This window comes from Adiantum capillus-veneris, chromosome 6 (genome assembly GCF_014529385.1).
Source record: "Adiantum capillus-veneris isolate H3 chromosome 6, ASM1452938v2, whole genome shotgun sequence".
NCBI lineage: Eukaryota > Viridiplantae > Streptophyta > Polypodiopsida > Polypodiales > Pteridaceae > Adiantum > Adiantum capillus-veneris.
Genome location: NC_140936.1, coordinates 54,719,007 through 54,743,733, shown reverse-complemented (window position 1 = coordinate 54,743,733; position 24,727 = coordinate 54,719,007). Strand labels below are relative to the sequence as shown.

At 39.0% G+C, this 24,727-nt stretch overlaps 1 pseudogene; it reads left to right on the top strand.

Annotated features, from left to right (window-relative positions):
- The first annotated feature begins 5,417 nt into the window (after positions 1-5,417).
- Positions 5,418-7,894, top strand: LOC147455528 (uncharacterized; annotated as a pseudogene).
- The last annotated feature ends 16,833 nt before the right edge of the window (positions 7,895-24,727 follow it).

The following is a 24,727-nucleotide window of genomic DNA, read 5'->3' as shown; positions in this document are numbered from 1 at the left end:
ATGAACCTGCTAGAGCTATGTTCCTGTTGATCACATTGCCGGAAATTTGGGACACTTTTCGCACAGCTTTGAGTAATTCTGCACCTCTAGATGGTTTGAACATAGCAGGTGTAGAAGGAAGTATGCTTACTAAAGAAACCAATAAAAAGACAATGGACAAAGGCAAAGGAACAACCTTAGTTGTTAGGGGAAGGACCAAAGAAAAGTACAAAGGTGGAAAGAGGAATCAGTCTCGTAGCAAGTCCCACAGTGCTAAAGGCAAGAGTGACATAGAATGCTACCATTGTGGCAAGAAGGGTCACATGAAAAGAGACTGCAGAGAATGGAAAGCAGAAAAAGGCAAAGAGAAAGCAGAAGACCATGGTGAGAAGAACAAGTCCTCAGTGAAGATTCAAGAAATAAATGTGACAAACACTGTTGCAGAGGATGACAGTCTAGTGTCAGGAGACATCTACTTCTTGAAGAATACAATGGACTCAGCTCTTCTTACAACATCTGATGGAAATGCACTGAGTGACTGGATTACAGACTCAGGGGAATCACTTCATGTGTCTCCAAACAAGGAGTGGTTTACCTCTTATGTGACCACTAAAGATCATGTTCGGCTAGGCAATGGGCAGATATGTGACATCTTAGGTGTTGGAGATGTTCAATTGAAGTTTCAGAATGGCTCTTCTTTCACGTTGAAGAATGTGAGAGATGTTCCCGCAATTACAAAGAGCTTGATCAGCACAGGTTTACCTGATGATGCTGGCTATGTCACCACTTTTGGACAAAACATGTGGAAGATATCCAAGGGTTCGATGACAATAGCACATGGAGTAAAGTCTGGAGGACTTTACATGATTTATGTATCAAATGTCTCTAAAAATGTAATCAATGTAACCGAGCAGCCGAACGTTTCTTTGTTGCATAGCCGGTTAGGACATATGTCCAAGAAGGGAATGGAAATCTTGTCTTGTTCTGGTTATTTGCCTGGCTTTTCATTTACTGATTTTGAATTCTGTGAACATTGTTTGTATGGTAAGCAAACACTGCAGCCTCATAAGCATAGAAGCAGTAGAAGAGATACACAGTTGGCACTTGTTCATAGTGATTTGTGTGGACCTATGCCTAACCTATCTCTAGGGGGAGCTTCTTACTTTATGACATTTATAGATGATTACTCGAGGAAAGTATGGGTTTACTTTCTCAAGCACAAGGATGAAGCGTTTAGTGTTTTCAAAACGTTTGTGACACTTGTGGAGAATCAGAGTGGCAAGAAGCTTAAATGCTTACGCACTGACAATGGTGGAGAGTATGTTTCAAAGGCCTTTCAGGACTTTTGTAAGTCAAAAGGTATAAAACGTGAACTTACTGCTCCTTACAATCCTCCTCAAAATGGTGTTGCTGAGAGAATGAATAGGACCATACAAGAGAAGGTCAGAAGTATGTTGTCTAATGCACAACTGCCAAATGGGTTTTGGGCTGAAGCTGTATCAACAGCTGTTCATCTTGTAAATAGATCTCCTAGCAAGGTTTTGTAGAAGGATTCAGTGCCAGAGATGGTATGGTCAAGCAAAATGCCCTCATACAAGCATCTCAGAGTATTTGGCTGTGAGGTATATACTCACGTTCCAAAGGAATTTAGGAACAAACTTGAGCCAAAGAGTAGAAAGTGCATCTTTCTAGGCTATGGTAATTCTGGTGAGATGGGGTACAGACTTTGGGATCCCGAATCCAGAAAGGTTGTCCGCAGCAATGATGTTCACTTTAATGAATCCAAATATCATTCTAAACCAGAGAGGGTTGAGGAGATTAGAAGAGTTGTCTTCCAAGAAGATGGACTTGCACGTGCAAGACAAAATGTCAAGGCTCAAGAGGAGCAAGTACAGGATAGAGTGGAACCATAGGTTGTGGCTGAGCCTGAGCCACCTATTGTGCGTAGATCTGGACGTATCACACGACCTCCTGATAGGTTTGTTCCATCTATGAACTATGTCATGTTGACTGATTGCAATGAGCCTCCATGTTACAAGGAAGCAGTGCAAATGAAGGACTCCGGGAATTGGCAATTAGCCATGCAGTCAGAGATGACAGCTCTGCATAAAAACCAGACATGGAAGCTAGTTAAATTACCACAGGGCAAAAAGGATCTACCTTGTAAATGGGTTTACAGGTATAAGATCACCGCTCATGATAGTCAGCCAAAGTACAAAGCAAGGCTTGTTGCCAAGGGCTTTAAGCAAGAACAAGGCATTGACTTTGATGAAGTCTTCTCTCCGGTGGTCAAGATGACTACATTGAGATGCTTTCTTGCATTGGTTGCCATAATAGATTTGGTGTTGCACCAAATGGATGTCAAGACAGCGTTCTTGCATGGTGATTTAGATGTGTAAATTTACATGCAGCAGCCAGAAGGGTTTGTTGAGAAAGGCAAGGAAGATTTGGTATGCCAGTTGTTAAAGAGTCTTTATGGCTTAAAACAATCACCGAGGGCATGGTACCATAAGTTCCACAAGTTTATGCTTTCTCAAGGCTACAAACGTAGTGAGTTCGATCACTGTCTATATACAAAGAAGGCTAAGGATGGTAGTTGGCTGATCCTTATTTTGTATGTGGATGACATGTTGATTGCTGGCAAGCACTTGGAAGAAATTTCAGCTTTGAAGTCAAAGATGGCAAAATCGTTTGACATGAAAGACATGGGTGAGGCAAGTCATATACTTGGTATGCGCATTGAGAGAGACAGATCAAAGAAGTTGATTTTGTTATCTCAAACAGAGTATATTGACAAGGTTTTGCAACATTTCAATATGGAGAAGGGAAAGGCATTGAGTGTTCCATTGCCACCATATGTGAAACTTAGCAAACAAGATTGTCCTGTGTCTGAGGAAGAACAGGCTGAAATGGATAAGATTCCATATGCATCTGCAGTGGGTAGTTTAATGTATGCAATGATTGCTACTCGCCCATACATTGCATTTGCAGTGGGAGTAGTAAGTCGATACATGTCAAACCCAGGCAAGAAACATTGGGAGGCAGTGAAAAGAATATTGAGATACCTGAAAGCTACAAAGAGTATGCGTATATGCTATGGGAGTCAGGAGCTAAGTGTAAAGGGTTTTACAGACTCAGATTATGCAGGTGACTTAGACAACCGAAGGTCTACGTCAGGGTATGTCTTTACATTGGCTGGTGGAGTAGTATCATGGCGTTCTAGATTACAAGATTGTGTTACTCAGTCTACTACAGAGGCTGAATATGTTGCAGCATCAGAGGCATGCAAAGAATCAATTTGGCTTAATCGACTAGTAACAGATTTGGGAATCAAAGAAGAGATGCATGTGTTATATTGTGATGGTCAAAGTGCTATACAATTGGCTCGCAATCCAGTTTATCACTCAAAGACAAAGCATGTGGATGTGAAGTATCATTTCATCAGGGAAATGCTCAAGGATAAGCAACTTCAACTTGTCAAAGTTCATACCACAGAAAATCCTGCTGATCTACTTACAAAAGGACTTCCCTCAGAGAGCTTTGCACATTTTCGCAAGCAGTTAGGTGTAGGGTAGTACATCACTTCTCTACATCTCTTGTATATTAGCTTGTATAGTAGCTTCTCTCACACTTAAAGTACCACATTGGACTTTAAGTGGGAAGTTGTTGGGGTATAAAGCCCAATGTGGTCGCCCAGGTAAGTGGGCGGGCCGCCAGGTATGTACACATATTCTTTTGTAAAAACCTAATAAGAACTCACTATGCTCTACACATTACAGTAGAGCGAGTTCACCATATCGTCGTGCTCTTCTTCTCGCACTCTCTCTCGCGTCACACTTCCGCTCGTACTCCTTCAATTCCATGCAGGTTCATGACGACCTTCCTCCTCCCTTAAGCAGTTGTGCCCACGGACTAACTGTCCTCGACTACCAGGGGACCTTTCCCACGGCTCTACCCTACTGAATTTGCACGAGCTCCTGTCTCCATGACCTGATGGCTCGACCCGAGAGAGAGAGAGAGAGAGAGAGAGAGAGAGAGAGAGAGAGAGAGAGAGAGAGAGAGAGAGAGAGAGAGAGAGAGAGAGAGACCATGCATGCCAATCTCCTTTCTCCCTCCTCCATCCGTGAGCTCTGATACCAGTGAAAGGCCAAAGGATAGACTGGCATGTGGTTCTCCTCCCAACCTCCCTACTTATAGCCCTTGGCCCTTGCAAGTAGGTTCCCTTAACTCATGCCTGGCCCTCGGCTCCTAGCCGTACTGAGCCATTCAGTCCCTGGCCCTTGGCTTGCTGCCCAATCCTACCATTGGCGTGACAGATATGATGGCCTCGAAGCGAGTGACTCAAAGCTCGAAGGATGCTCATGTCGTTCCACCTCTAAGGAGGGTGCAAAAGAAGGTATCATTTACTCCAATCATAACTCAAGCGGAGATATATTGACTTCACAAGAAGTTGAAGCCATCCAACCCCCAACATGGGAGGTATTGAACATGTCGCTATTGCCCATGCCCAAGGGCCATGCCCAAATTTGAAAGTGGCTCAATCGGAGTCAAAATAACCTCTAAAATCAAAGTTTTAACTTCTAAGTCCTTAGGCCGAACAAAATACCATCGGGCCTTAGTCTGCATTGAAAACCTGCGTACACTTTATCCTAACCGGAGATATTGCTCTTGAGTCATGAGTTGCAGGCGATAGCCGTAGTACTGAATAGCTAGGCAAATAGGTAGCATGCTGCTGCTTACACAGTGCACCTGCCATCGATATAGCACCTGCCACCCACCTGAAATCAAAGCAACCTCAAAGTTTGCATGCCTGTCGATGGTTGTTGGTGACTGCATTGCAGCATAGAGAGGACTACGGGCACTGGAAGTGCTTCTAGTCCTTGGGGCCTGGAGACTTCAACCAGTACTAGATGCTCCATTGCTCTATCTGAAAGCACAAATAGGATAGGTATTCAGGCTGGGAGTAGTGTTCATTGTTGGTTGGAAGCACAAGGCTTGAAGGAGCAAGCCACGACTCAAGAGTGCATAACATAGTACATATGGTATGTTCTTCTCAACTAATACAATGATAGTTGATAAGCTAAATAACCTCTGTCTACCCAAGAGCCAAGAGCCTTGGTTCTAGTGGAGTCCAAAGAGAGATCATTGCTGATTCCATTTTGTCTGCTATTCGAATTGCTATAGAGTTGAGCTTGCTTCTACAAGTTAACCTGGCAAAGGGTGTTTGTAGACTCCAACCTTCAAAGCCTAAAAGCATGTAAGTGCTTGACGCTCAAAGCTTTGTTCAATGTTCTTTAATTATGATTCGCTATGAAATATTCTAGTTTTTTCTTCCAGTATGCTTTTAAATCAAGAAACAATGTGACTTGTAGTTTGGTGTGTATGGTCAATTTGTAGATTAGGTAAGTTGTCCTCATGGCTAGAGCTGTGCAATTGAAATGGATCCTAGCAAGAGAGTAGGATCATCTTCTCTTTCTTTTGCAAACAAGAAGAGAAAGTCTCAGCCTAAGCTAGATGCATTTGTGATCAAACGTACAAATAGTGTTGAAGCTGGCAATGCATTGAAAATTGTGGAAAATGTAGTGTCCAGTGTATCAAATGTAGATGCATCTGTGGACAATACGAGTGGTAGCGCAAACCAAGGTCTTGGTATTAGCACAATTGAAGTTGATGTAGATATTCCTGAGGGTATTAAGAAAAGAAAGAGAAGGTGGTGGCAACAATGGACTCTTATCCATCCTTGGGCTTTCTTATGTAACAACATGTCGAATGAGGAGATTATTAAATGCAGTTATTGTGAGGAAGCCAAAAGAGTTAATATGCATACTCACAAAGGTTCTACAACATTTATGATCTTGGCATTACATGACCACTCTCTCACCAAGGATCATATAGATTTTGTGTGTTTCTTAAATGCCAAGAAACATATGGAGGATACGGGTAGAGGCCCTCTTAATGATGGTATGGACTCAATGGGTTCATTTGGAGAAAATGGATATCATGACATGTATGAAGTTGGTTTACTTTTGTGCATGTGAGGATATTCCATTGGATAAATACCCGAGCCATTGTATATCTCTTTGCCAGATGCATACGCCAAATATGCCCGCTTCTGAAGAGTATGGCTCATATGTGAATCTAGTGTCTGGCAGAGAGATGATGCTCACCATAAAGGATCATGTGAAGAAGCATATGCTAGCAGAGATGTGTGCAAGTCCATTTTACTCTGTGCTCATTGATGAGAGTATGGATGGTACTATGGAAAAGCACTTGATTGTCTATGTTACGTATGAGGGTAACAAAGGAAAGGGACATACTAGATGTTGCTTTGTTGAATTGCTACCCATGGAGAATGGAAATGCAAAGGGTTTCTATGATGCAATGATTAGATTTCTAAAAGACAATGGGTTAGATGTAAACAAGCTCATTGCTATTGCAACTGATGTGCATCAATAATGACTGGTCATAAGACAGGTCTTGTTGCAAGTTTTCAAAAAGATATGCCTCGTATCATGGGTGTACACTGCATTGCACACAGACAAGCTTTTGCAACAAAGGATGGGTTTGTGTCTCATCCTCATGTATATGCCTTTGTTGACAAAGTTGCAAATAAAGTGTATTCATTTGTTGGGAAAGTCTGGGAAGAGACATGAAGAACTATGGACGATCATGAGTGAGTATAATATTTCATATGCAGAAGCGTTACAGATTCACTCAGTGCGATGGATTTCAAGAGGAAAAGTCATGGAAAGACTTGTCAACATTATGCCTGCTGTTCTTGCACAATGGAAACTTCATGAAAAGAAGTGGTATGAATATGCTACTATCTTTCAAATACATTTTATGATTCATATTTCTGCTGATGTGCTTGTAGAGCGTAACAAGCTTAATGTAGAGCTCCAAAGGCAAGAGATGGATGTGACCACTGTTGGTGCTTTGATTGATTTGACGTTTGACATTTTATGATTCATCTTTTTGCTGATGTGCTTGTAGAGCTTAACAAGCTTAATGTAGAGTTCCAAAGGCAAGAGATGGATGTGACCACTATTGGTGCTTTGATTGATTTGACGTTTGAAAAGATCACTAGAAGATATCTTACTAGTGATGCTAATAACTTTGGTGTTGGATCAAATTACTTGTCTACTTTTTTGGGAATGGCAAAAGAGGGTAAATTGGTTTATGCAGATGCAAGTGGGAAGTCTCATAGCCATGTTTTGAAGTTTAAGCCTATTTCCATAAGAAGGAAAAAAAGGAAACACAAACAGGTGAGTGTCACGAGGAAGATGTTGAGAATGAAGATGCTGAGAGCTTGGACTTGAATACGTCACCCAAAGAAAGTGCAAAAGAGACTGGATCTCTTGAAGAATGCATTTCTATGGCAAAGTCATATGTGAAAAATATTTTGGGTGCTCTTACTCGACAATTTGAGGATCTCCTAGTGTTTAATGCATTCAAAATATTTAGTCCATCATCCTATCCATCGAATGAGATTGTTAGAAGGAAGAGAAAACAAGAATGGTTGGAAAGATTACTTAATTTGCTTAATGTGGATAGTACTACTGTTGACATATAAAGATGTATGAGTGACAACTATATTGAGTTGTGGAAAACAAGAGTATGCATGATGCATGGGAGGTGTGTAGTGCAAATAAGACTTGGTGGGACTTATTTCCTACAATGATGAGCTTATGGTTGGTAAGTCTAGTCATTCCAGCAAGCAATGCTGCATGTGAACGTGGCTTTTCGCATCAAAATCTCATAAAAAATGCTTCAAGATTTGCCTTAGGATTGGATACTCTGGATGCTTTGATGCTATTGTCCATTGATGCATGTAGCAGCTCATTAATTGACTGGAATGATTTTTTTAAAGATTTGGGTGAATACAAAGAAGAGGAGAGCCATGTCATTAGCATGATTGAAAAGTTGCCTAGATTTTGGCATCTATTGTATTTTTTCATCCCTTGATTTGGTACTATCATCTATGTACGGACTAGCCCGTTTTGAGCTTTTGCCTTCTTGGAAGTTTGAATGGTAATGCTACGCTTTTGTATTGTGCACAACATAGCTAAATAGCTTCAAACTGATTTGAATATGATCTTATCGACAAGCCTTTTTTTGTTTCCCGTCTTTACTAAAATTTATCTGTTAAGCGACTAGAATGTTTTTGAGAACAACCTGTCATGTGAAAGGCACCCCCAAGAAATTTTCTGTCAAAAAAAGTTGGGGGGTACCTGTTAATTTTAGGCCTTGGTGGACTTGTGGGAAATGGCAAAGGCATTGTGTATGCAGGAGAGGAAAGCATGGAAGCAAGCCCATGGAGGTAGAAAGGAACCCCCAATTCCTCGACACCCTGCATGCTTCCCATATCTCATTAGTGCCAAGTGGATCCATCAAAGAATGATCGAAGCTTCGGCACGAGGAGAGGACATCACCGACAAAGAATGAGAGTATGCACGAGGTTGCGTGCCAAAGGTATAGTACTCATACACTTAAACCATATTGCATTTAGTTCTTTCTTCATTTTAGATCTTGCATTGAATGTATAATATTTATCATTTTGTAGTTTCTTTCCTTTAACTCTATGTTGTCAAAGGGTCGACAGTTTTGTACACGCCACATTGATGAGCGTCGAACCACCATGGATTGTGGCATCATGGGCAACTTTGACACAAATGGTGATGAGGCAAGGTACTGTGGGATTATTGAAAGGATACTAAAGGTCAATTTTAGAACCTTTCATACCTTCATCTTCGAGTGCAAGTGGTTTGCAAATGTGTTAATATGCCATGAGAATGGGCTCTACATGGTGGATTCTAGTGTGTATCACACGGGGATGTATGATAACTTAGTTTTACCATGCATTGTGAGCAACTGAGTGTAAATCTTCTTTATCCTTATTTGCTTGTACCATAATTCCAATGTCACTCAATTTGAACTTCTCTTCCATAGGTTATTTATATATCATCACTGCATTAACCAAACCTTTGGTTCGTAGTTCCCATAACACCTCAAGGAAGGACTATTTTTGTCATTAATGAAGTGGAGACCATCTTCGACCCTCTACCACCTACTGTGTTATAAAATATAATATCCAACTTTACCAAATGATTTCTCATATTAAACTGATCACTTAATATAGGAAGATAAAAGGGGAACAAGAGTTAAGCTATAGATATGTGATTCTAGACCTATCTCAATAGGGGACCAAAAGGAGAAAGGGTTGCATTTCAATAGGGGTCCAAAAGGAGAAAGGGTTGCATCTCGACAGGGGACCCAAAGAATTCTAGACCTATTTCAATAGGGGACTAAAAGGAAAAAGGGTTGCATCTCAATAGGGGTCCAAAAGGAGACGGTCTACCAAAGAGTAATGTGCAATAAGTGCTTCTAGATTTACCTTCAACAAGGGACCAAGAGGAGAGATGGCTACATCTCAATAGAGGACCAAATGGAGGTAGTCTATCAAAGAGCAACGTGCATCTAATGGAGCTTAAAAGACCTTAGGGTTAGCTTCATTAAAGACCTCCAAAAGTTAGTGTTAAAAAGTCCTTTGACCTTAGGCAAGGTAGGGCTGACTTTGAGGTGGGAATCCTACCCAAGCATGAGGTGCTTGTCGGCTTGCTAAGTGTTTGTGGGAACCTTGCCTAAATCTTGAGGTGATTTTTATACTTAAATGACTAAGGTTCTTGAAGTGTTCAATTCAAAGATAAACTCTCAAGAGGCATAAACGGTTTCCATGCTTAATTAACTAAGTGCTTGAAGTGTTCAATTCAAACCAAATGACTTAAGAAGCATAAAAGACACATGTTCAAATCCTCCACATGTGGCCCTCTTGATGTGCATGAATCCTATTGGATAGGCTTTAAAGGGGTCCAATGATTATTTAGATTCATAAAAATAAATAATTAAGTTCTTTCTCTCAAAGAGAAAAAAGAGGACACATAATTAGAGAGAGAGAGAGAGAGAGAGAGAGAGAGAGAGAGAGAGAGAGAGAGAGGTGGACCAAGATTGAGAGGGGGTTTACTCTCTCACACACACACACACACACATTCTCTTTATTGTGTGAAGTGCAAAGTGCAAGAGCTCCATCTCCTTCTCCAAGCTTGTTGAGAAGTGGAGAGCCTACACCAACACTCTTGGCTATGGAATGCAAATCCAACCAAGTGCCATGCTTCAATGCTCAAGCTTGCCATCTTCTTCATCTTCATTACTATGCTATTATGCTATGCTAAGAAAGAAGAGTGATGATAAGTGAGGAACTATTTCTCCTATGAATGATTCTTCTTCCTCTTCCTTACCCTCATTCCCCGCTAGCTCTCTCCATCTTCAAAGGTATTTGAGGCCTTGGGACTGAAGCTTGGGATAGTTAATCCTTTTTGAAAAGTTTATGTTATGCTCGTGATGCATGAAGCTTTCCATCTTCATAGTATCACCAAGGTCACAAGGAACACAAAGACTGTATTGTACCAAGTCTCTCTTGATGGGAGAATTTATAATACAAACGCCTTTTGGAGGGGGACTGGCTCCAAGTAAATCCGGTACTCAACTATTGTCATGTTCTCTAATACTCTCTCTCTTGCAAAAGTATTGTTCATGCCAAGTTGATTAAGTACTATGTTCATCACCCTCTATGTTCTCAAAGCGATCTCACAAAAATGCTCACTTTAATTTTCTTAATTCCGCTATTCTCAAAGCTCATAGGCCATTCCCATTACATAGTGCTTTGGATGAGGGGGGGATAGGGGACAAAGAGGTCGATGATTCAATTCCCAACGCCACCAATCTCAGCGAGGATGATTGCCATGATGAGATGGACGATTTAGATGACAAGTTTGAAGATAATGAAGCCACGGCCACCACATCCACAAATAGAAATTCAATTTCCCTCTTTATTGATTTAGGAACCATGGGGTTAGATTTAGATCAACCTACATCTTTTGGAAGATGATTTATTAACATTTTGTATATTTTATTCTATGAAAAGGGTTTGTCATGTCATCCATTCGACAAGCACACTAATTTTTATGTTAATCAAGTGGGTGTGATTAATTTAATAATGAAATATCTATCATTTTTTGTACAATTATTTAATAAAAAGACAAATGCTTTGTGATTTCTCAAGAGAATATAAGGAAGTACTAAAAACTACTTTGAAGAGGAGCTTCTTGATTGTGCTCCTTGCTCAACACCTCTTCATAGTAGGTCTTGAGGGTGTGCAAAGGCAAAGTCAGAGAGCTTGCAAAGATAATTGTTCATAAGGCGGTCAATATCGAGCCCAACTGGCAGAGGCTTACAAGTTCATTGATAGAAATGCCGATCTCCTACTTGAAGGGCAAGATAGATCTTGAAGAAACTAACATAGGTACTACCATCTAGTAAAATGTGGGCACTTCACTCTATCATTTTGAAAAATGAAAAAAGTGGCCTCCAAAGGGATACTTGGATATTTTACTCTCAAGGTGAGGATGCTTTGTTGAATGGATGGCTTTCTGGTCCATCACAAAAGCACACCATCACTAGGCTTGGAGGGTGTACATAGAAGACGAGGGGTTCTATTTGTAAAACATGCTTATATGTGTTTTTATTATAACAGTGTGAATCGACTGCCTCACTTTGTGAGGGTCATTACATAACACGATGGATGCTTGGTGGGTTGTGCTTGTGGGGTATATGCAAGCTTCGACAAAGGATTTTGTCCATATTTGGCTTCTCATCTATAGCGGTGCTTCAAGCATGGAGATTTTTCTTCGTAGTTTCATATTTATTCTCATAGCCGTCATTTCAAGTTTTGATATTGTTTTTTTTAGTAATAATCCCAGTAATATTAGGTAATATTAGCGGTAATATTAATAGTTCAAAAAATTCTCTCTCCACAATCCTCTCTCTTCTTTGGTGAGCCATTTTGGGCTCTCTCTCTACAAATTGCGGTAAAGATCCGCGATAAACGTTGTAAATTTTCATAGTGCATAGATCTCCTAAGGCTTCATAGAATGATTGATGGCGAAGCTAGATACATGCTTGATGGAGCATGACTTGCTTCAAGAGCGTAAGCACTAGAGGGAGGAGTCTCCTAATACGGATTCAAACCTTGTCTTTATGTACGAGGGTAGAAAGTGTGGCACCGACAATTTCTCTTATGCAAGGATTCATGAGAAAGCCTTCAAACTGACCCCTTTTAGTGAGTGCACTGTGACGGATGAGATACTGCATGGTGTGAATGTACTCAATGAAACTAAGGGTGTTGATGGCGCTACGATGCATGACAACTTTAATTCCGATGTTGCTCTCCATAGCTTGAAGGCTTGTCGTATAAATTGATAGTGTTGTATTTCATAGGTAAAAAAATGACAACCCAAGGATTATGGAATTGGGCAGTTGCAATGTTCAGCAAGAGGAATGAGGTGCAATGCACTTTACACCGGTGGGCAAAGGGTTTTATCTAGGTGTGTGTGCCTCGCAGCAGGTAGTCCAAGATCTAGTCATTAAAGCAGACCCTAGAGTTCTTTCTAGATGAAGAGATTATGCTCTCTTGTCTAGTGTGGGTCAAATTCAAAAGTCTCCCACTTTGTGTGCATTATATTGTCCAGTCCATAGCCGCCAGTTTGGGATGGTTGCTCTTCATGCCAAAGCTACAACAAATGAGAATAGGTTTGGATATCAAGGTGTGCATTTGATGGAACAGGGAGAGACCCATCCCAAAGTTTGTGGATTTAAGCATGGGGTGCTTTGGAGCCTTTTGTCAAGAAATGGCATTTGCCTCATTCCCCACATCATGCTACAAGCGTTGCAAAATTGGACACAATGCTAGGAATTGCCCTATGGCTGGGGTTGTCAGTAAACCAACTGTCAAAACCACATGGAAAGGAGTTGATAGATCCCAAGCAGCCCTTGGTTGGAAATCCAAGCATGTCAAAGGAGCAAGGGAGTGACAAGAATGTGACTGAGGTTGCACCCATTGAAGATACATGCCCACTAACTACGAAAAAACAAGAGGAAGAGAGAAATGTTTGCGAGCCTGTGCATAGAGATATGTCGGATGGTGAAACCCAAGAGCAAATTTACATAGGGTTTGATCCACATGGAACATGTCACCCCCATGGAGAATAAGAGTAAACTCAAAGGGTCCTCGCATTAGGTATTAACAATCGAGTAACTCATATGCACAAAGTTATCGTTGAAGCCATTCCAACAAAAAATATTGACCTCTTTAGGCATTTTATAGATATCCCTAGCTCGTCCACAAATTTGCATAGGGATTGATCCACATGGGAAACATGTCACCCTTTTTAGCCCCATGGAAGATCAGAGTAAACTCAAAGGGTCCTCGCATGAGGTATTAACAATCGAGGAAACTCAGATGCACAAAGTTATCATTGAAGCCACTCCAACAAAAAATATTGACCTCTTTAGGCATTTTGTAGATATCCCTAGCTCGTCTACAAATACTAGTCTGATAAAAAAAAAATGGAAGAAAAATCAGCAGAAACTATCCCTCTGATCTATCAAGGTTATGGCTATATGGGTAATTGTATGGCTTGTTGGTTCCCTCCCTTTTAAAGCCGGAATATTGTAGTCTCTATGTTCCCTTGACAAAAAATATTTTTGCATGGATTTCCTTGTATCTGTCTTGTTTTAGTACAAACATCCCACATAAAGTGGGAATTGCTATTAGCAAAGAAAAGTGTACTTTTTAATTTATTTTCACTATTTTAAATTTAACTCTTGACTTTATGAACTCTCAAAGTGTACATGTTACCACTCTCAAATAAGCCTAAGTGTGTGCCTCCAATAACCTTAAGCTTGTATATAAATCAAAAGTTTCTTGTAGGATATTTTCCTTCATGCTTTTCTTTGCAACGAATTATTTTTCCAATCCCATCTAAAATCACACCGGTCTTGACTTATTAGAGGTGCTATTTTCGTGTAAAGTTTAACCTAAAAGCAACTTTCTTAAAAAGTTCAAATCAAATTAGACCCAGGAAGTGAAGTGTTCGTATACTTTTGCCTTGCATACCAAATGGAAAAATGTATGATAGCCCTTCCTCTAGGATGGGCAAGTCGAGGAATTTTCCTTCCCTGGGAAGTACAAGGCCCAAGGGCACTCTTCAATTTTTAGACCCCTGAAGAGTGCACATGTATGCAATTGATCACCAATCTAGTCACTTGAATGCAACACACCCACCACTGGTTGTTGGGGCAAAGCATGTGGCAGTCTCCCATGACTAACCCTACACACTAGCTAACTAACTAACTCTTCATACATATACTCAATAAAAGAATCACACACAACTCCTTCTCAATGTGGCGTTTCTCTCGATTGTGCGTCTCTCCTCTTCTTCCCCTTCCCATAGGCACTCACATGCACCAACACACACACCGCTCTTCAACTAGTATTAGATCCTTGACTTCTTGATCTCAATCCATCGCTTCTTGATCCCATGCTCGGGCTTCCTACATGTGAGGATGTCCATAGATTTGGAGCTTGGGGAAAGGAATTTTTCATATCCGCAAAGGTTGTAAAAGTCTTCATCTCAACATTTTGGAAAATAGACGAAAGCAAAGATAGCAAACAGGTAGTGTGTGTAAATCATGATGCTCAGGTGCCATTGAAGCCTAGTGGGAACCATATAGAAGAATTACAAAGCAAGGCAGCTAGTGCTGAGAGGAGTGGTTGTGTGTACTCACACACTCGCGAGAAAAGGTTGAAAACAAGACATGAATTTTTATATGTGGAAAGAGAAAATCTAGGATGTGCTAATCCAAAAAGGCCAATTAGAGTCACTCTTCAAGTGCCCAGAGAGTTTTGGTTACACGGCTGCATGGTGGAATATGTTCGATGCCAAAGGTAGATCCACTATATGCCTACACCTCACAAAGTTTGTGTACTTCAGTATAGTGGGTGAAGCTACTCCTAATGCCTTACGAGACAAGCTATGCAATGCATATGAGAGAAAACATGCAAGTAACAAGGTTTACTTTATAAAGAAGATCTTTGAGGTTTCCATAAAAGAAGTTGACAGTTTTTAAGCACTTGAATACGTTCAATGTACTTTTTAGTCAATTGGCATGATAAAGAATTGAGTTTGTGGGGTCTATCTTTTTGTTGTGCTCTCTACCTTCTTCATGGGACATATTTTGCACCTATGTGATTGAGGAAAAATTGGCCTATGATGTCATAGTTTCTAGTCTACTCAGTGTAAAGAGATTCAGAAGAAGTCTACCGAGAGGTATTTTGCACAATGTTTAGTGCTATTATTTCTATAAGAAAGGGCATTTAAAGAAACACTATCATGCATGGAAAAGAGAAAAGAAAAAGTCTCAAGATTGTAGAAATCTAACAATGATGAAAAGAATAAAGGTAATATTAAAGAGCTCAATGTGCTAGAGTCTCCTAAGATTGTAGATGTGATAAACTTCCTCAAATATTCTAGTCTTTACAACAGATCCTAATCGGGATGCTCTTGTTACACAAGATGCTAGATTTGATCAAAATTGGGTTATAGATTCTAGAGCCAATTTCCTTGTGACACCGCATAGAGAATGGTTCTCTACATATGCACATACTCATGATAAAGTGAAGCTTGATGATGCCTATGAACTTGAAATACAAGGCGTTGGAGACACCAAGCTAGTTTTGCATAGTGGCACGGAATTCACATTCAAGAATATGAAAGATGAGGCTAATCATTGACTAGCTTTGTGGGCATTGAAGAAGAATGTGGTGTTTAGCAATGCTATGGCTGGATTAGTTTTCTATGTCGTTTTGGATAACTATGAGCAAGGAAAATTAAAGTGGATGTATTAAAGTTGATCTCGACAACTGCTTTGGTCAATATCTATGGGCCAAGTTGGGTGCTTGACAATGCCAAATGGGATGCTTGGCGAAAAAGCTCAACATTGAGATTTCTCTTGCTCTACACAGTGACATAGAAGAAGGCTATGGGCAATGTGGGAGATCAATATTAGGCTCTCTTTCTCTGGACCTAGGCAAAAGAGCACCAGCTTTTAAGCTCTAATAGGAGGCATAATCAAGGTGGATAATCTTGATAATCTTTTGAGGTGTAACCATGGTTAATTTTTCTCTCTCTTGGGTAGATTTTTGGGAGGATTAAGCTCTCACAAGCTCAAGCTCAAGAACTGCTCTAGCAGTGCCTTATTGGCCAATTGTATTTGAATTCCACTTTGGCTAACCATTAGTAGCTTAAGGCTTTCAAGGTGTCAATTTTAAGTAATCTAAGTGTCATTTGAGAATTTTACTTGGTGTCATGCATCTTGTCTCGCTTGTTTCACATAGCGAGTAGCCCGTCGGTGCTGATCCAACTCACCTCATGAACCCATTGTCCCCGAAATCTTTGGTGAACATGATGCGAAATTGATCCAATGTGGGAAATTTTTGGAGAGAAAGATGACTAGACCACATGAAGCGACTATGCAACAATTTTCTACTTACACGCAACAACAGTAGACTGCACATCAACAATTTAATTTACATGAGTGGAATTGTAAAGCTCGACTAGCAGTTACAAAAAAATTGCAAGGGTTCAAAGGTTGAGATGTTTCAAAATTTTGTCAAATGTATGAAAAATCTATGGAGGATAATGGGATTGATGATCATGAAGTAGTTTAAGGGTTTCATTTGATTGTTGTGCTTGAGCTTAGGGCTTGAATTGGGGAGATACAAACTGCGCAAGGAGCAAACTGACAAGGGTTTTAAAAAGGCATTATAGGAGGAGTATTTCCTTGAAGATTCTCATAGGAGAGTAGCCAAACAAATTTTTATGAAGTGGATCTGGTAGAAAAACAAGGACTTATTTGTAGGAGAATTGCTACAAGAATTTGAAAAGAAATTTGAGCAGTTATCTATAGAAGAGTAGCGATCATTGAAATCGGAATGGGTAGAGCTATTTGTCCAAGTTGCTAATCCACGATTTTAAAAGAATTTGGTGCAACTAATTGAAGATTCAAGGTGAATTGGGATTAGTTTTTGATTGGAAGTTGGAATATAATTAGACAATATGATTGTGAAGCGATAGATGAGGGTTGATAAATTGATTGTGGTTGATTCCACGAAGACAATTGATGAAGAGAAGTCAGTCTCTCTAGGAAACAAAAATTAGAGGAGCCGGTTCTTAATGAGCTAATAAAAGGTATACAAGAATTAAATTTGAAGTTAGAAGCAGTTAAACTTGAAGGATTAAGTGCAAAGGTTCCACGTTAAAGCCAGGCAACTTCCTCCACGCAGAGATTGGGATGACCACTGCATGGAGAATAGTAAAGATCATGAATGCAAAGATTGTGAAGATTTTGATGAAGATTACTAGAAAAACATGGTTTTTTAAAAAGATAGGAAGATTCATTTCAGGGCAATAGGTGAGCCGCTTTGCTTCAATTTTTGAAGGGATGGTATGAAAACGTTAGTGGAGAAAATAGAACATAATGTTGCTTTTGTAGAAATAGCTCAATCTATGCAAGAATCCAAAGCAGGGATAGTAAAAGGGCTGTTCAATTTCTGACTATGTGTGTTGATCATGTTAGGAACAAAGATAGCCTACGTGATTATCCATTGCCAAAGATACACAAAAAGTTCAAATAACACATTTTTTCATAGGATTTTCTTGGGGTGCCACTATAGAGCACAACTATGGTTGTAGGTTGTATGGAGGAAGGAAAGTTCTCACAAAGAGAGACTTTCTCTTTGGGGTTTTTGGATTAACATCTGAGGGTTCACTCTCATACAAAAAGTTTAATGAGATCCTAAATGGGAAAATCGATATGTTTCAAGTAATCAAAGTGAATTGTAGGGATGTGATGTGCTTGAACTAGATGATGTTATTTTAGGAATCTTTGAAGAGGTTTCTTATGTGGATACTATGTCAAAGCTAGAGGAGATCAAGAAATACCGGTTATAAAGTGGAACTGACACTGTTAAAGGACACAAGTCACTTACACATATAAAGGAGGATTTGGGTGAAGCAGTTGAAGTCCAGGTAGAGACAAAATATAAATCTGTTGCAAAGAAGGTGAGGTTGATGGCTACTCCTTTGCCAGAAGGAAGTGAGGAAGTGATGGAGAAAGCTTCTCGACAGCCTATGCTAAGATATCCAAATAACATTGGACATAAATTCATTGAAGAGACATTGAAGTAGTTGAAGATTGGAGAGGAGAATGTCCTTAGCAAAGAGGAGATCAAATGCTTGGAAATCATGGTAAAGGCTTTGATTTTGAGCCAGGTGAGATTGGGTGTGCATATCCAAATGTTGTTTCTCCTATGGTTAGATTTACTATCCCTCACATGCCATGGAGTTTCTGTCCTATACTAGTCCCCAAAGCTCACTTGCCAAAGCTCATTTATTTCCTCAATGAGAAGATACACATGGGTATTTTGGGACCATCATGTGCACCATATTCCAATTGGCGGTTCACTATTCAGAAGAAGACTGGTATCCTAAGGTTCATCCAAGACATGCAACCGATCAATAAGGTAACAATCCGCCATGTAGGTATAGGTCCAATTGTGGATGAGTTTTTTGAAGCCTCTGTAGGTAGATCCATCTACTCTATGGGTAACATTTACTCAGGATATGATCCATTTTAGCTTGCTTTGGAGAGTAGGGATCTTACTACAATGTTGCACCTCTTAGTTTGGTAAGGATATGTACTCTACCATAGGATGCTACCAACTCTGTAGCTCATATGATGAATGGCATGAAAAAAGTATTGAGGGATTTTATTCCCCATGTTACTATGCCAAGAATACAAAGGAGCATAATAGGAAGGGGAGATGGGATGCAAGAGAAGGAAGTTCTCTCTCTCTCTCTCTCTCTCTCTCTCTCTCTCTCTCTCTCTCTCTCTCTCTCTCTCTCTCTCTCTCTCTCTCTCTCTCTCTATTTGAAGAAGCAAGGGATATCTGGGAGATCCCAACTTCAAGCTCATGCTATGTCTCTCTCTCGCTTGAGGGAAGCAAGCAGAAGGAGAGCTAGGTTTCAAGATCTCTCTCCCCCCCCCCTTAAGGAAGCAAGAAAAGGAAAAAAATATCGGCATCAAGATTTCTCTTGTTCTCTACCATGACATAGAAGAAGGCTATGGGCAATGAGGGAGATCAATATTGAGCTCTCTTTCTCTCAACCTAGGCAAAAGAGCATCAGCTTTTAAGCTCTAATAGCAGGCATACCCAATGTGGCTAAGATTTTGAGGTGTAGCCAGGGTTAATTTTTGCTCTCTTGGGCAAATTTTTGGAGGATTAAGCTCTCACAAGCTCAAGAATGGCTCTAACAGTGCTGTTAATGGCCAACTGTAATCAAATTCTACTTTGGTTAACCATTAGCAGCTTAAGGCTTTCAAGGTTTCAATTTTAAGTAATCTAAGTGTCATTCAAGCTTTTTGATTGGTCTCATGCATCTTGTCTCTCTTGTTTCCCACAACGAGCAGCATGATGCTAACCCAGCTCACCTCACAAACCCATTATCCCCAACAACAGTTGAGTGCAAATGCATAGTTGATGAGGTTTTTGCTAGAGATTTGAGTGATGAAAGTGACAAAGAATTCCAAGGTTTGCAAGACAACGCACTGAAAATAGATGCTGAGGACAAGTTATTGACTAGATGATGATGAATGCTTCTTTTGAAGAGCAAAACACAATTTGATGCTTGTAGCAATTTTTTCACATGCAAACATCGATATTCATGTTGTTATATTTGGTAATTTGGTGTCTTTATCACAAACTAAATTTGCACCTATATCAACATCAATAGTATAATATAACAACCTAGATATTGATGCTGACATTGATGCTAATAAAGACGCTCTCTTTGGGACGTAGATGTCAATACAAATATTGACTTCATGAGCAAGAATAGCCAAGTTCATCTGCAACAATATGGGCATCACACGTGTGAAGACCCCCTTGTAGTAAAGGGAGGGTCTGAAAAGTTTAAAAATTAGTTCCTGATGTACAAGTAGCCTATAGTGTTGCTAGGAAGACCCCAATCAAGGAATGCTAGATCCACTTATGATTACGCAAGCCAAACACTTACATTGTAAGGACAACATTGAAGAATTCAAATTTGAATCAATAACACTAGAATTTTGAGCAAAACAATGAAAATAGAAGAGTTGTGTAGAAAACATTGCACAAAAGAAAATTGAAAGGATACTTGCTTCCATGAATATCTTTCTAATAATAGACATAGATTTGCATTTTTTCCTTCTAAATAAAAAAAGGGCTTAATAAGAACAACAACAATATCCTGGAAGTTTTACAATATCAAACCTAGGGGAGAGATCAGTATGCTTGAATCGTATAGCATCAAAAGGATCATAGAGTCCAACATCAGGGATGAGTGATTTAAACAATACTTGTAACACTAAATCTAGAGGCCGAAATGCTTATTCATCAGAGGATAATGCTCATCCAATATTAGGAGGAAATGATATACAGGCATGATCAAATTTTCAACACAATGAATATACAACTAGTATAAGGACAAAGAAAGAGGTTGAGTCATTAACTTGAACAAAGGGAGGAGAAACTCCTAATTGAATGCTACATGATGACCAAGAGGTAGAAGAATGGAATTTGAGAACCGAAGTAGAAGCCAAGGTCATAAAATTGGACAAATACATAAAACTTGGAGTTAAGGAAAAGGCCAAGTAACTTTTTTAGAAATACAAAGATGTTTTTGCATGGGAACACACATATCTAAAAGGAGTAGATCTAGAAGTATATAAGAATTGAATACCACTAAAACTAGATCCTTGACCAATTAGATTGCAAAGATATAGAATGAATCCTAATTTCACAAAGAGGTGAAAGAGGAGATTGACAATCTCTTGAAAATCGTGTTTATCATAGAAGCAGGAAGTAGTGACTTGTTATTTTCCATTATCATGGTACCAAGGAACAATGGTAAGCTTAGAGTCTATGTGAATTATAGAAAGCTAAACAATTAGACAATCAAGGATCCATTTCCTTTGCCTATCACTGATATGATGTTAGTAGAAATTTTTGGTCATGAGATGTATGGCTTTTTGGATGGATATAGTGGTTACAACCAGTTGAGAATAGCTCCAAAACATGGAGCAAAGATAAATTTTAGTATCAAATGGGAAGCTTTTATGTATTTAGTAATGCCATTCAGATTATGCAATGCTATATCAACACTTCAAAAGTGCATGATGGAAATTTTATGCAAATCCTTGCGCAAGTTTTTGGCTATATTTGTGGATGGATCTACTATATATTCAACAGAGAAAATGCGTTTGTTGTTTCTAGAAATGATTTTTCAAAGATATAGAGAGAAGAGAATATGCTTGAATCCTTTTAAGTTTGTGTTTATGGTATGGAAGGGACAACTGTTAGGTCATGTGGTTTCAAGAAATGGTATTGAAATGACTGAAGATAAAGTCAAATATGCTTAGGAAGCCACATCACTAACCACAACATCTGAATTGAGTTCTTTTCTAGGATGTGTTAAGTTCTATAGGAGGTTTGTCCATATGTTTGCAACAAAGACACTACCTCTATATGAATTAACCTAGAAGTGTATCAAGTGTTTTTGATCTTCAAAATGTGAAGCAATTTTTAGTCATTGAAGACAAAATCAACACTAGACCAATACTTCAATAACCCAGGTAGAAAGTGATTTTCCATATGCATATTAACACATTTGGAATGGAAATGGGTTCCATATTGGCATAACTTGAAGGCAGACTCAATTATCATATATATTATGCAAGAAAAAGTTTAGTAAGGTAGAGTAGGGATACTCTACCACAAAGGGAGAAGCCGTAGGAATGGTTTTTGGTGCAAACAAATTCAGACATTATCTATTAGGCAAAGTTGCTTCCTTTTTCTGTGGATCATCAAGTTTTTGTTGTATTTGATCACCACACTAGTCATCCACGGAAGCTTAATCAGATAGATAATGTATTTATTAGACTTTAATTTGAAATATTTCATAAACCTAGAAAAATGCTTGTGAGTATGTTTTTCTTTCATGAAGCACTAAAGGAATTTTACCAACATCACTAAGGGATGAACCTATGAATGCTAGATTGTTTCAAGCAACAAAAATAGAACAATAGAATCATGGATGGAAAGAGATTTATGATTTCTTATACAAAGAGAGTCTACCCAAAGACTGGTCTTAGGAGAGTAAGACGGCACTTAACTCAAAAGCTTGAGATTCATATTGATTGGAGGATGTTTATATAGATTGGAAACAGATGGGGTGTTGAGGATATGTGTGCTAATTCAAGCCAAAATGCATGTTATCAATGAACCTTACACTAGAGCTCTAGAGGACATTTTGTCATTTGATAAGTCATAAGAAAATAATACAAGGTGGATTGTGGTGGCAAAGTTAATGACAGATGCTCAGTTTTTTTGCGACATATGTGATAGTTATCAAAAGATGGAGAAACCAAATGCAATATATATGACACCCTCAACTACTATCCAACCATTAGAAGTATTCATGAAGTGGGGATTATACTTCATGGGACCATTCAAAAAGATGAAACCCATAAATATCAAGTACATAGTCATGGCAACATGCTATGTGAGCAAGTGCGTTGAATCTAAACCCATAAAGAACAAGCACATAGTCGTGGCAACATGCTATGTGAGCAAGTGGGTTGAAGCTCAAGCACTTCTAAATGAAATCACGACTTACTTGAGCTAGATGAAATCATAGAGAGGGCTATGTTGTAGCACAAACTAATGCAAAAAAGAAGGAAGCACTATCATGACAATAAAATAAATGTTCAATAATTTTAGCGGGGAGATTTGGTATTACTTTATCAATCCAAAATTGAACCGAAAAAGCCGAATCTGAAGATTTCATGGTCTGGACCGTATGAGGTTGATTGGGTCTTTTCTCAAGGATTTATCTAGACTAATGTTACGTGGAGTATATAATGGCTAAAAGATCAAATTAGATTATTTAGTTCCAAATCGGCTTTAAGCACAAACAGATATTCGGTTTGAATCTGAGGCTTAGCCATTTGATATTTTCTCAAGGATTTATCTAGACTAATGTTACCGGAGTATATAACTAAAAGATCAAATTATATTATTTAGTTCCAAATAGGCTTTAAGCACAAAGAGATATTTAGTTTGAATATGAGGCTTAGCCATTTGACTTATTCCTAGTCAAGACTGAAATGGAAAATATTAACCAAGGTTCTCAGGATTGAGGGAGTCATAAGAATGAAACATATTCTTAGATAATATTGATTTGATCAGACAAATTGGAACTTCTAATGTGAAACTCATTAGAAGATAAGTTTGTCATTATTAATGTGATCAACCAATGCATGGCCGCCAGGTCAACAACAACAAATGCTCTTTTACTAATGAAAGAACAAAGTGGTGTATTAATGGCTAGAATTTGAATGATTGTGTGACTCATTTATGACTCTAATTCCCAATCTTCATCTCAAGATACCTCTATAGCTACATGGTCCTTCCACACTACATCTTCTATTCAAGGGACACAACCTTCTTCAACCAGTAGATAATAGTTAAAGTGTGTCACCTACCTATTTCCAAAAACAAGTAGCTCAAGTCATTCATCATCATCTACTCAAGGTACACAACAAACTTCAAATATGGTTAAAGGGAATCAAGGTTCTAAATCTTGACACAAAGGCATAAGTGTCGAGTATCCTATTAGCCCTTAGGTAAGTATGTATTTAAGCGTGATGAAAGGGCGTTGCTAACAGAGGGTAGACGGACAGACTAATGGAGGTATCTAATACCAACTAAAGTTCAAATAATCTAATAATGGTGAATACATTTAACTCAAAAGAAGTAACACTCACCATTAACAACCATCAACTACAATTAACCCCTAAGTTGAACTCCAAAGTTTTTAATTTTTTCCATTATTGAGAACCTAAAATTTTGATTCCTCAAGAAGTTAGTAATTTTATACAAGAACCTTTAGAGATGAAGTAGAAGAGGAAGGCTGGTGGACAGGATGTTCTAGTGGGGAACCTACCTCGCAAGGAAGCATACAAGTTTGTTGTTGAGGATCTTAGTCTGAAAACAACCCAAACATGTATATCTAAGAAAGTTTTTTGTATTTGCTTGCTTGGGTCAAATATGAAACTTACCCATATAATTTGAGTACTATTTTGTACCAAAATGTTATCTCACAAATAGGACAAGTCAAGCATCAGAATTTATTCAAGGCCTCGTATGTATGACATTATGTGTCTTGGCAATTGTTTGAATGAACTCATACCAAAGTTACTACACTATGTTTGAAGAGGAAGGAGGATACATATAGTTCATTTGAACTAGCACTGAATAAACACTGCACCATGAACAACTAGAAATATTTTTGAAAATTGGTGGAAGGTAAAGTAAATGTCACATAAAAAAAAATTATAGAATAACTAGATCAAGGGTCAATAAAGCTGGTGGTTAATCCATCACAAAATTTTGCCATTGTTCCCTTAATTGGCCAAGATGTTGGTAGCAGTGGATTAACAATACAATTATATAAGGACCCAAGAGCACCACCTCAAAATAAAGACACAATGTACGCAGAAGCCATGCAAGGGACAACCAATGCCTCTACTACTCTTTTTAGGAAAATGGATGATACCAGAGGAATGGATGATAATTACAAGCTATGCCAAAGAAGAACCCTCAAGGGTAGTTTTTCTTAGAAACTCCTATTGACATGCATCATCTACCTTCTGATTCTCCTATCATAGCATTCACTAGTGATGAGAGTGATGC